The sequence below is a fragment of the Haemaphysalis longicornis genome, unplaced genomic scaffold (genome assembly GCF_048455015.1).
Source record: "Haemaphysalis longicornis isolate Haplotype H1 unplaced genomic scaffold, Haemaphysalis longicornis Haplotype H1 scaffold_10, whole genome shotgun sequence".
Lineage (NCBI taxonomy): Eukaryota > Metazoa > Arthropoda > Arachnida > Ixodida > Ixodidae > Haemaphysalis > Haemaphysalis longicornis.
In genome coordinates, this window is record NW_027526204.1 from 29,924,370 (window position 1) to 29,938,141 (window position 13,772).

Below are 13,772 nucleotides of genomic sequence, written 5' to 3' on the forward strand. Positions count from 1 at the left end.
ACCTGTTCTTTGTAAGTATGAGACTGCGAGTCACGAGTTGATATCAAAACCGGGTACTGGTCATTTCCTCTTGTCTCTAAGTCTGTGAACCACGTAAATTTTGTGAAGAAACCAGCAGTACGAGAATGATAGATCGATACAGCTGGTTGTTTTGAGGGATTTGAGGGAGGTAATCCTTCCATCATTTAGGCGCTCAATTCCAGGCCTAATTAGAAGTTGACAAAGTGAGACTGATACTCATTCACTTTTCACACTATTAAATTTGTTTTTGTCGTCTCGTCCTTACCACACTGGAACCACATTTGACTTATCTGCGCTCATCGCCATTCACGAGCTCATTTGCCGCCATGACAACGAATTTATTCTCAAAGTGCGACGTGTGCTATTACAGCTTTACCTCCGGTACCTCTGCCTGCGTCGCTCTTCTCGATGGGATGAGTCCTGGCAGGCACCCTAGATGCTTTTGCGAAAGCTTTGAGCAGATCTAACCCAAAGATAGCTCTATCGATGGGCAAGCAAGCCATTGCGTAGTGAAATACAATGCAACCGAAATAGCAATTTCGTCGAAAACAAGCGCTATCATGAGGGCGCCCAAGCCCGCTCACCACCTATGCCCACGCGGGAACAATGCGGTATTCGAAAGCGGCTTATGAAAGCGACCTCTTAAGCAGTTCGATTGTTTTTGGGTCGCAACCACGTTTGACTATTTTCATGCATTTCTTTGCGGGTCCACATTGGGCAAATCCTGGCCTACGTCAAAGGTATATCCACACGTGTAAAAAACTGTTGATGATTCGGAGACGAAAGCATAAGTGCATAAAGGAGGTTGAGGCTGGTCTGTACTGAGGGTACTGTCCCCACATGCAGTCACCTATCTGATCGCACTTGCGCAACTTTCGTAACCACGGAACATTTATAGATCTTTTGGGATAGACAGCAAATCTTAAGTTGCCTTGCTAGACGCCGCGAGGAGGCCACATGCGGTTCCTGGCTCCTTTCTTCATCGTGTTTTTTGCAACGGTGGTGTATTCGAAGAAGTGGGTAAGTCAGTTCAACTGCAGCAAGTACCTCATTATGGCGGTAATTTACATCGATGTAATTGCACTGAAGCAGATTAAAGTCTATAGATAAGAAATATAAAGCATGCAACTATTTAAGAAATGGATTGTGTTAGCGTTTCGTAGTCACTTACTAAAACAAACAGCCTACTTAAACCTTGCAGAAAGTACTCTTGTTTGACTTCTATTCCCACAAGTGCTCTTGCGGATTCCGTGGTTATAGTGATGATAATAATAATATTGTTTGATAATAATAATAATATTGTATGATAATAAAACATTAATGGGGCGTACAGTGTACAGAAGAGAATAGACATGTCTAAGAGAATAGACATGAACAATGGGTGAAGTGAATTTGTTTACAACATGAGTAATATATCACAAATATAGGTTTCATATTCAGACATACAATGCAACGTCCTTGGGGTTCAACAAATATAAAGAAACAATATTTCACAACAAACAACACTTCAAAGTGTAAAGAATGGTGTGCCATTCCGGACTAGGTATTTTCTACATTCGCTTTTGAATAGGATAAATGGTCTTAGAAAATTTATTTTCATATCACTGATATTTATTATTTTTGTAGCTTGATAAACAATAGTCTGTTTACCGTAATTAGTGCGGACTGTAGGTGGTGGAATTAAGGGCTTGCGTATTGGGTATGTGCTAGGTTTCGCGGTTAGTACGTTACGTAGGCGGTTTTTATGAATGTGTTGTAAGAGTTGAAAGCAATAGATTTGACCAGCTTTAAGCATGTTATACTTAATAAAGAGCGGGTCTGTCCTTAAATTCAGCTTGTTTTCCTGGTAGTTCTAGCATATGCGAAGCATTTTTTTCTGCAAAATATTCAAGGTATTGTAGTTATAGGCTCTTGTGGTTCCCCAAATTAATATGCCATAACTCAGTCTCGAATAGAAAAGACAATAGTAGTGTGTTTGTTTTAGCGAGGGGGTTATCAGATGTTGAATTCGGTATATGCTTCCTGTTACTCGTGACAACTCAGCTTTTGGTTTGTTGACTTGAAACGACCATGAAAGGTCCTCAGAAAACCAAACACAACGAAATTTTTGTTGAGCCACTTGTTCCAATAAGTTACCCTCATACGTGAGTTTAAATGGGCTGGTATCTCGTTTACTTGCTGGCTTAAATATGATGTATTTTGTCTTATTTATATTAAGGATGAAATGATTTGTTTCTAACCACGGCTATAGCTGGGCAGAGTGTCTGGGCTGAGATTTCCCGCCAGACGTTCGACAATATAAGTTGTCCTTTTCATCGTTGAATTTTACTGGAAATTTTGAGCAAAAATATGCTCGTATGACCTAAAAATTAGGCAAGGCCTCTAATACAAATCGTGTTGTGAAGTTTGATATGAGTAGCTTTTTTTCTCAAACTTCTGCCCTGTAAAGCAGAAGCTGATGTCAAACTCATTTCGATCCAGGCCACTCCAAGCAAACAATGTGCGATAATATCAGCATCAGAAACTTAAACAGCACATTTTAACTTGTAATGTTTCGGGAAAAAACCCGCCCGCATCTTTCCACGGGGGAACTCGAGTAAATGCGTCGCAGAGTGGTGGGGGTATCGCGTGAATGTTGCGTAATTGGGTACGGTTTGGGAATGCTTAATTGTTATTTTGTCGTTATTATTCTTATTTATTTATTGAAGGAGAAGCGAAGGCAAGGAGTGTAAAGTTAAAGTCTGTCTTTATTGCTTGGTGCCGTCAAGCAAAGCGTCAAGTCAAGCGAAAGCCAAGCAAAGACGCCCTTGACTGAATTCCGAACGCACGCTCCGCCGCTTATATACACGCCGCCCGCGTTCGAGGGAGAGGAGTACGGGGAAGAGACGCGCATGCGCACACTTACGTACACAAGCGTGAACTTTCCACGCACCTACCACGCCATTATCACGTGTACACGCCCTGCCGCCGTTACTGTTGAGCGCGACGCAGCGCACGGGTAGCTACGACGCATGCGCGCACAGACACGCTCCCCCCGCACCACCGCAGCTGTTGTTGAGAGCGACGGAGCGCACGGGGTACACGCGCTCCTCCCGCACCGACGCACCTGTTTTTGAGAGCGAGGAGGGTAGAAGGAGACACGCGCACCTGCGCCTCGACGCGACGCGCATGCGCAGTGAGCGTGTGGACGGCGCCGACAACATCCACGAGTGACATCGCGAGCCTAAGAAATGCTCCGCATTTAAAAGAAGCGCGGATCCAGCCAGGGTCGCCGGGAGTCAAGATCCCGTTCCAGATCCAGGGGGCCCTTCAGAGACGGGAGCAAGGCACGATCAACTTCCAGGTCCCGCAGAAGGACACCCAGCGCCAAGCGAAGAACCGCAGAAGATGTGACGGGAGTACAGGTGAGCTTGGCTCAGATGCTCTCTCCACGTGATCAGACCCCTCCTCCTCCTACCCCCAATCCCCTGAAGCGTGACGAGCCGGCGGAGATTAAACGACTAAACGCGCAGCTTCTTCCCGAGATTAAACAACAACGCCAAGGAAACAGACAACTCCATAGTGAGCTTCTCGCCCTGAAGGCAGAAATTAGGCAAGGGGCAAACATTACGCCAGAGAAACGCAAAAAACCCGAACGCCCCGAACCAACTGCATCGCAAACACCCTATTCAGAACCAACTTACCACGATAGAAGTCCCACTGGCTCCAGAGAATACCGAAATTGCCGAAACCGTAAAGCAAATGATGGTCATGCTAAAACAAATCACGCAACTATTCGATAAATTGGAAGTACAGGGACAGACGACTGTTGCTCGTCACTCTCGCCGAGACCACAAACCCTACAGCAGGCCATCACACCTGGCAGAAGATGCCACTTCTCAAGATGGCAACTCCCAAGAATAGGCGGATTCCTACGCAAGCGTCCAAACTCACCATATGGCAGTGGAACTGTAGGAGCTACAAGAAACAAGGCCAGCTCATTGGCTCAGTACATTGCCACGGCTCAGGAGTCACCAATGTTATTACCCTTCAGGAAACAAACTTCCTGGGAAAACTACCCGGATTTATCTCATATGAATACGGACCCTCAAGTTCTGTCGCCACGCTAATAAGCAAACGAATCACAGCTTTACCGCATCCGCTCCAGCAGTCGGAAAAAATTGGAATACTGGAGGAAATATGCCCGAGAAAAGTTAAAGTGGCGCAGAGCCTTTACTTACTAAACATACATTGGCGTCCAAGGGGCCAAGATGCAAACCTCTCTTTCGTCATCAACCAAGCAAAACGCCTTGCATTGTCTAATCCCCTCATGATCTTGGGAGATTTTAACGCCTCACATCCTTTATGGGGATACAGCTACACCAACAAGAGAGGAACCACGTTGCATTCCATCCTTGAGGAGGAAAACTTCATACTGCTGTCAGATCCGCATACTCCCACGCGCATGGGTAACAGCGTCTCCAAAGACACGTCCCCTGATCTCTCCATCACTACAGGGAACGTCACGGCTATGTGGTCTCACACCGGGGAAAACCTAGGAAGTGACCATTGGATCCTAGCCACGACAATACTTGGAGAAGAATACGTTATCTCCCTGTGAAGGGCGAGCCTCACGGACTGGCCTAAATTTCGTGAGCGAAGGGAACAAGCCCGACTTGACAGTGCAACCACCCCATTGCTCACTATAGAGGAATGGACCATCCAACTCCGCAAGGATATGAATTGTTTCACAAGAAAAATTCGGACAACCACTACAACCCCCCGTATAGACCCTCACCTCCTCCATTTATGGGAAGCGAGAAGAAGCCTCATCAAACGCTGGAAACGACAGCGCCTAAACCGTCATTTGAAAAGGAGCATAGCCCTCCTAACAGAAGAAGCAGCCCGCTATGCGGCTCCCCTGTGCAAAGAAAGCTGGCTATCCCTTTGCGACAGTCTCCGAGGCCAACCCAGTACATCAAAGACATAGAGACTGCTCAGATATCTTATGGACCCTTCAAAAAGCAAGACCGAGTCAAATCAAACCATGAAAAAATAATTCACTCTTGCCCAGGAGATTCCGCTGCCCTCATGAAACCCCTCCTGGACAAGTACCTCCCCGTCCATCCGAAAACGCCACTACCACCATACTCTGGACAACCAAATATAAAACTGGATGAAGACATCTACATCCATGAAGTAAAAGCGGCACTGCAAACCATCAGATGCAACACAGCCCCAGGGGTGGACGGCATAACCAATAAGCTTCTAGCGAACTTGGATGATGATTCCATCATTGAACTCACCGCCCACCTGAACGCAGTATGGAGGTAGGGCCAACTTCCGGAAGGATGGAAGACGGCAGAGGTGCGCCTTATTCCGAAGCCTGCAAGAGCCCAGAGCACCGAGAACCTGCGCCCTATATCACTAACCTCGTGTTTGGGAAAGCTTCTGGAGCATGTCATCCACAAAAGGCTACACCAGTACGTCGAACAAAATAACACGTTTCCACATACCATGTGTGGATTTCGTAATCATCTCTCCACGCAGGACATCCTTCTCCAACTGAAGGAAGAGGTTATGCTGAAATGCTCGAAGAACAACCCCAAAGCCATCTTAGCCTTGTATTTAAAAGGCGCGTTTTACAATGTCAGTCATACGGCCATACTTAAACAACTGAATGGCCTTAACTGCGGAGAACGCACCTACAAATACATTCGGGACTTCCTCGACGACCGAAAAGCCATTCTGAAGGTGGGAGATTTAAACTCAAATACAGTTTCTCTCGCAAACAAGGGCACGCCCCAAGGTGCGGTCCTTTCCCCCTTGCTGTTTAATATAGCTCTCATAGGCCTCCCTCTGCTCGTGGATGCCACACCAGGCATACATTATAGATTATATGCGGATGACATCACCATATGGGCCACTCATGGGTCAATGGGGGAAATGGAGACCAACCTACAACACGCGGCCGACATTGTCATTAAATACGCACGACAATGTGGTCTAGCGTGTGCGCCGCAAACATCTGAGCTGCTTATCGTCTCACCACGTAAAAAACTCCCTCCAGGGTCGCCAACCATCTCCCTAGAAGTGGATGGCCACCTTATTGTTCCAACTCAGCAGGTGAGAATCTTAGGCATGCTTCTACAAGCGGATCGCTCCAACACCAAACTGCTAGACCAACCTAAGCCCACCACGGAGCAAGTCTCCTACAGGATCCGCAGGGTCAGCACAAAAACGAGAGGTATGAGAGAGGCGGATGTGCTAAGACTTGTCGAAGCCTTTGTAATCTCTAGCTTTACTTATGCCCTCCCCTACGCTGTGCTGTCGAAGGCTGAAAAAGACAGGGTAGAACGCAAAGCGTACAAACTGGCGTTGGGACTACCTGTCAGCACCTCGACACAGAAACTCCTACACTTGGGAGTTTAAAATACCTTGGATGAACTCCTCGAAGCTCATCATAAGAATCAATTATTACGTCTGAGCTCCACCTCCACCGGCAGGACAATTCTGAACCAGCTGTGCCTGCGCTCACTGCTTCAACACCCCCAGGCCGATGCGACTCACCTTCCACATGAGATCCGCCAATTCATTGGTGTGGCCCAACTGCCCCGGAACATGCATCCAACGCACCATCAGGATCGCAGAGACGCCAGCACTAAGCTATCTTCAAACGGTACGGCCAAAACGCCACCACAGTATACACAGACGCAGCCTCCTATCCCGGGAGGAGAGCTATAACTGCTGTTGTGACTACAGCTCAAGCCCTCCTCACAAGTGTATCAATTCTTACCACCCATGCACAACAGGCAGAAGAAGCGGCCATAGTCCTAGCAATTGCTCAAACCGCTGCAGAGATCATTATTAAGGACTGCCAACAAGCATACAAGCATGCAGACCTTTCTCCCACGGCTTCATCTCACCCCCCCCCCCGCCACACAAATTCTGCTGCAGAATCCTCCACAACACCGCGTAAGGATTATTTGGGCTCCCGCCCATGCCGACGTGCCTGGCAACGAAGCTGCCCATCAGCATGCCCGCGATCTGACACACCGGGCTAGCCAGGAGTTCGGCGAGCAGCGGCGTGACTGTCCCCTTTTGTCCTACAAGGAAATCACGCAGCACTACCGCCTGCAGCCAACCATGTACCATCCTCCACACAAAAACCCAACAAAAGAACAAGAACGCCACCTTCGAGGTATCCAAACCAATACCTTTACTTACCCAACTAGAGCCCACATTCTGGCTCCCACCCTGTACTCCTCACAATGCCGCTTCTGTGAGGCTCCGGGCGCGCTTTACCACATTGTGTGGGGCTGTGATAAAAACCCTTACCTACCCCCTCTGCCCTTCCCCTCCCCTGAGCACTGGGAGAGAGCACTGTCCAGCTCGGACCCTGATGACCAGCTTTGGCTGTTGAAGAGAGCCCAAGAAGCTGGACGGTCTCCAGGGGTCCTGGAATAAGGACTCTTCCCCAAGGCGAACTTCTTCATAGGTAAGTTTATTCCTCCTCCTCCTTCCTCCAATCCAATGCCCTTCGCGAGAGAGTATTCGCTATCGGAGAGGAGAGGGGGTGAGGGGCGGAGAGCGCAGCTCGCGCGGCGAGGAGAATTGGGGAGGGGTGAGGACGAACAACAACAACGCCGTATGGTGGGGCAAGGCGAGTCAATGAAATGCAGTCGCATCTAAAGCCTGCAGAGCAGACGCCTCGCTATACCCCTCACCGACACTGGCCTGTGCGCGTCAATTTGTTGACTGCTGCTTCGCAACCTGTGCATTCTTTAAGACCTCCTCGGTGCTGTTTGATTGGTTAGGGGAGCACAAGTTCGCTCCAATAAACTTCTTTTCCTTAAAGACAACTGTGTCGTCTTTGGCTGTGTGAAAATATTTTTCCTTCGCTGTCAGCCCTCGCTTAATGGCGCGAAAAAAGATGAGTAGTGAAAGCATTATTCATAAGTGTTGCACAGCCCCTTTAGTTTGGGCTGGGTTGTTTTCCACCCGGGACAGCCCCGTACTCGTCAACGCTCATTTACATTATTTAAGCGCTAATCCAGTTGTTCTTTTTTCCAATACTTCTTACGTCGACCCAAGTTGTACTTCCACTTTCTTAGTAGATCCTCACGTTTTTGCCGATAGGTCAACACCCGTCTTCCGCGTTATTACGCACGTTCCTTCAAGCGAGAGTAATAGGCCACTATTTATTACTTCAGACTGCTTGCCAGCGGTAACCCAGACGATATAATTTCTGCATCTCAACTCTTTTCGGGCCTACAGTCTCCGCAAGCAACTTTTGCAGGATGCTTCCAGTCTTTCACATCTTACATATCATTTTCTTTTCGAATGCCGGGGCGCTTTCTGTATATCTGTTTCCTCTTGTATTTACTATTTTATATCATACCTTCAACTCTTCGACCGAGCCTTCTGCACACTGTTGCTAAACTGTAGTCGAACGTTTTGTTCACAATTATTGAACAACTGACTGTCATCTGCCCATCTAATGTGCCTCAGATGTTCTCAACTTAGTGAACCCCCAAGTTCTCGCAATAAAGCTTCCTTAAATTTTTTTTGTAGACACCCTCTACAGATCGCTAAGTAGTGCTTGAGACAGTACGAAAGATCAAGATGCACAGGACGGCGCTACCTTCCAACTAATTTTATTACGCGTAAACGCAAATACATACTCAGAACAAACACGTGTTCAAGGGAAATCCCTCAATATTGCGGTTCTATAAGCCCAAGACTGCGATATTCATATTTTTACAAACAACCCATAACAATACAGAAAAAATCCCTTTCCCTGTAGCGCCACATAGGCAAGGCTGACGCACTTGCCTTAGTTTTTTCTAATATGCAATGCTTCCATTATCTCTCTCGTGAACTGGTGATTGTGCCCCCCAAAATCCGGGTGTTCTCAAAATCGCGGACTGCATTTCACTTGGCTCTTGTTGGTGTGGGTCGCGTATTGCCGAGTGATGTGCGCGTAATTGTTCTTGGGGACCTCCGGTTCTCCATGAGTCGCATATCGATGCACGTGTCCGCCTGGCCAATATAAACGCGAACGCATGACAATGGCAATGAGTAAACAATGCATGTGTATTACGGGACCAACGGAGAAGCATTCTTGAGGTTGCAACAGCTGCCCAACTTCTGTCCAGACAACTTCCTTTCTACTAATTTTCCGAGAAAAGCGCTGTAACTCCGTATCGTCCGAAAATATTATTCAGGGAATGCTATAAACGGCGCATGTACGGTATCACAGCACTTTTCGTTTTTTTTTCGCCGCAGACCACCTTTCAAGACTCCTCGTTTAAAATCATCACTTTTATCACTTCTGGGTCCTTTTGCGCATTACGTGTTCTGGCAAACCTTCCGCGTTAAGCCTGGTGATCCATGCCTAGAAACTGTTCCCAGTTTAATGCAGACAGGACTTACAAACAGCTCACCTTAAAACCGAAAAGGCAATTGCACTATTTGCCAGCTTGTAGTGCCCTTATCTGAAATTTAGAAGTGGTTTCGCTGACCTAAGACGATATTCTGAGCAGACATGTCCGGGTTCAAAAATTTCACGCAAACCCAGGAATTGTAACAGGCCGTCTATCGGAAGCTCACACGTGAAATTAAGCCCAAGGCCCCGATCTTTCAAAAATTTTAGCTCGTATACCACTCGGTGAGATTCATTGCACTTGTCCACAAAGATAACAAAATCGTCAGCGTATCTCACAGTTTACCCGCCGCGGTGGCTCAGTGGCTAAGGCGTTGCGCTGCTGAGCACGAGGTCGCGGGTTCGATTCCCGGCCGCGGCGGCCGCTTTTCTGATGGAGGCGAAAAGCAAAAACGCCCGTGTGTACGAGATTTCGGCGCACGTTAAAGATCCCCTGGTGGTCAAAATTAATCCGGAGCCCTCCACTACGGCGCGCCTCATCGCCTGCGTTGCGTCGGCGCGTTAAACCCTACAATCAATCAATCAACTATCTCACAGTTTCGATAGCTGACCCGCACAGGTTCTACTGAATATGCCTGTAGATAACAAAGAGAAAAATATTGCTAAGGACAGAAGCCACCCTAGGACTGATACATTTCCCGGCTTTTGTGCAAATATAAGCCCCCATTACACGCTACAAAGGTGTACTTCCAGTATAAAGAGAGAATTTCCAGAAGCCCGCTGATTGGAACAACGACACTGTTCATACACCTGATTTCATTTTTTTCCTCGGTAATGCACCTCTTCCCCCTGTCCATTAAATCATCGTGACGAATGGTGCAATGTACAACCTCTGCATTGATTCTGGACACTTTGCACGTGTCGGAGTTGTTTATACTCATACATTATACAAAACTGTCCGAGTTGACTATCAAGAATGAATCGTGATACCGAAAGGAGCCCAGGTGTTTCTGCAACTACCTAGGTATCACCCTATGCCACGAGCTCCAAAACAATAGCTTCAAACGGCACATCGAGTTTGTGCGTTTTAGCGAAGAATAAGAGTTCCAGTGTTAAACCTTTCCATGTTTTGAAGTGCCTGCAAGGCATTCCAGGTTGTAGGTATTTTGTAGTGAAATAGCACGTTCCTTCACCTTTGAGGCTTTCACATCTATAGGCTGAAAGTTCTTACGAACAGCCTAGATTGTTTTCACGGAAACAATTCATCGGGAATGATGACAAAGCAAGCAAACTTATCCGACGTAATGACGGGCCACTGGTTACTCACCGCAACCTCGACACACTCTCGGGCCGCCTGGGGCTCCCTCCACGCACCTTCAGTCCTGGAGAGTACAGTCATGGACAATTCAAATGCGAACCGCGGAGCGCGTGGCCGAAGATACCGCTTCCGTCACCTGGCAGCGGCCGTGGAAAACTCACGGACATGCGCACTTGAGATGAAGGGAGCGAGGCTGGTGTCCGACTCAGATATGTTGCCCTCTGATCGTTCACATGCTTGCTTTGTCGCCGCGCCACAAGAGCGCTGAAATCTGAGCTGTTAGCGATGCGGCGCAAGATAGTAGGCAACTGCGGTTACTCAGCGCTCGGCGCCCACGATCGGCCGCTCCCCGCCTTTGCCAGCGTCACATGGCTGCGCATGCGTGGCGTAGTAACTCGAACCAACGACGACCATTGGCACTGGCCCAAAGCCATGTTTAGAGCAGCCAGGAGTTTATCATGAGGCGTCGCATACATGCCACAAGACCAAAAGCAAATAAATTAGCCCATTGGCAACGGCGTCGTAACTCGGTTTCTTTCGGCCAGGCAGCAGCCGCACAGTGCTGAGGCATACAGATCGCAGCATGTGCTTTGTGCCAACAACGACAAAAACAAATCAGATGACGGTGAGCGACAACCCGAAAACTGCCAATTAGCCGTGGCATTACTCCAAAAAAAATGTTAAAAATGCAAGTGTCATGGCAAACGGTCACCAGGATAGGCAGCAGCCCCTGGACAACAAAGGCAGTGGCGGGAGCCTTTTTGAGACACTTCAATACTTGCTGAAGTCCCCCTTGGCAGACACAACAGCCGCCACACGTCGAGGAATGCTCTCGAAAAGGCGCGCCGCGAAGTCGGTAGTCCGGAGGCGCGGCCACTCCTCTTCGACAGCTTGCCACAACGCGTCACGCGAGCCGCCCTGTAGCTGTCGGCTGCTAAGGGACTTCTTCATTGCTCCCCACACGTTTTCAATTATATGCATGTCCGTCCCCTGCGGTGGCCACTCGATCACCATCACGCCTCGCTCTTCCAGTAGGTGTTTTACTGACCGAGCCTTGTGTATCGGGCTTTGGTCAAGCTGCAAATAATACAGACCATCCGCGAATGGACCATCGAGGGTGTAGGGTATCACCACGCTGTCAACGATGTCCTCGTAGGCAGCCGCGTTGAAGCGGCCCTCGATAGGAACTAACAGACCGGGGCCATGGCATGAAATCGCACCCCACACGCTAACGGCGCACCGGCCGCTAGTTGAAATCTGCTGCAGGTTGCACGACTCGAATCTGAGGAAGAAAGAAATCGCAGTAGGTTAGTGCCGATATCGTTCAGACGTTTGTTTATCTCTGGGCCATTGTCGACAGATGCACCCGACGCACAATTTCGCTCCAGGAAAGGCAGTGCTGTAGGCAGCTAAATGACTACATATGCTCCGCCGTCGTTTTTTCTATTGTTAGTCACAAAAGAAACTTGGCACCCAAGCTTGGAAGCGCAATAGTTCTGAGTGCTGGCGAGGGCTGCGCCGAACAAAGATATGAAATGACTGCACTACAAAACGCGTGGTGAGTGGCAACAACCCTTCACATAAACGAACATGCAAGCAACACTAAAGCTTGTCGTGGGCTCGTTTGCCTGGTCTATCTTTTATTTATATTCGCACCATCGCTGTTTATTCTATTACTATTTAGTTTTAAAAGAAAAAGAAAAACATTTGCATCACTCATACCTGGTGTTCACGGCCCTCCAAATGCGTTGGCACTGGTCCCAACAGCTTGAAATTGTGGATTCGTCCGTGAAGAGAACACAGCTGCAGTCTTCCGCCGTCCAGGTTGCGTGGTCTTCTGCGAAAAGCAGTCTCGCAAGCTTGTTCGCTTCGGATAGCTTGGGCTTTCTAGCGGGCACACAGTTTCGTAGCCGCACATCATGTAAGCGGCGTCGAACAGTTTTCGTGCTTGCCGAAAGGTCGAGCTCACACTTGATTTGTTTAGACGTCAGGGACGGCTTTACTGCCGCGGCGGCCACGGTTAGTATGTCTTGCTCACTTGTAGTAGCCCGTGGTCTGCGTCCTCGGGAAAGATTCTCGATCCGGCCCTCATCGCGGAACGCTTGCAGGATGCGATTCTCGGTGCATAGTGGTCGTCCTGTGGCTTTCGCAATATCGCGCTGCCTAGTATACCTTCTTGGAAGAGGTGGATAATGCGAATCGGGCGTCCTCCGGAACGCTTGGCATGGTCGGTTTCAAATGAGGGCATTGCTGACGGCCTCTTCGCATTTTATACAGTTTTGTTGACACGTCACCCTTTTCCTGATGTCACTGTTGTGTCAACAAAACTGTATAAAACGCGAAGAGGCTGTCAGCCATGCTCTCAATTGAAACCGACCATGCCAAGCGTTCCGGAGGAAGCCCGATTCGCATTATCTGAGGTGTTTCTGAGGTGTCGATGAACACAGTTTGAGAGGATGCCTCGCTTTACACTCCGGCTCTGCTGGCCTTCAGAGCCCCAAGGGCACGACAGTCGAAGTCGCTGCATCTGCTTCAGCACCCAACAGGCCGCTGCACAATTCTGCAGCGCGCGAAAAACGCGACAAAAACCAGGAGAGGTGCAGCTGAAGGAGCCAGAGCCATCAGATATTGCGTTACCCATAGACGAGGATGTTAACGTGATGCCGCTCTCACCAGCCTCACAGATACATAAAGCAACGACAGTCACTTTTAAGACCAAATGTACTTCCCCTCAACGGTTGCAGCACCAAAACACAAGTGGTACACCCACCAGAGATGCAACAAATCACGCTAACTCTACCCGAAAAAACAAGCATATGGCGCAAAGCAGAAATTGTATGGGCCAGTCAAAAACCTTGATGACATACAAAATGCTTTCAACATATTACTGTAATATGTCAACAAGAAGCACATTCACATCTTAAGCACAATCACTTTCTCAACCGAGTTTGTACTTGAGACGGAGACCATTGCACTCACTCCTCAGGCAATGTAGGCCTGGTTGTCTGCAGGTTGGTAGCAGGTTATAAAATATTCACGGAAGTCTAGACATATTCGCCAGAAGAGCTA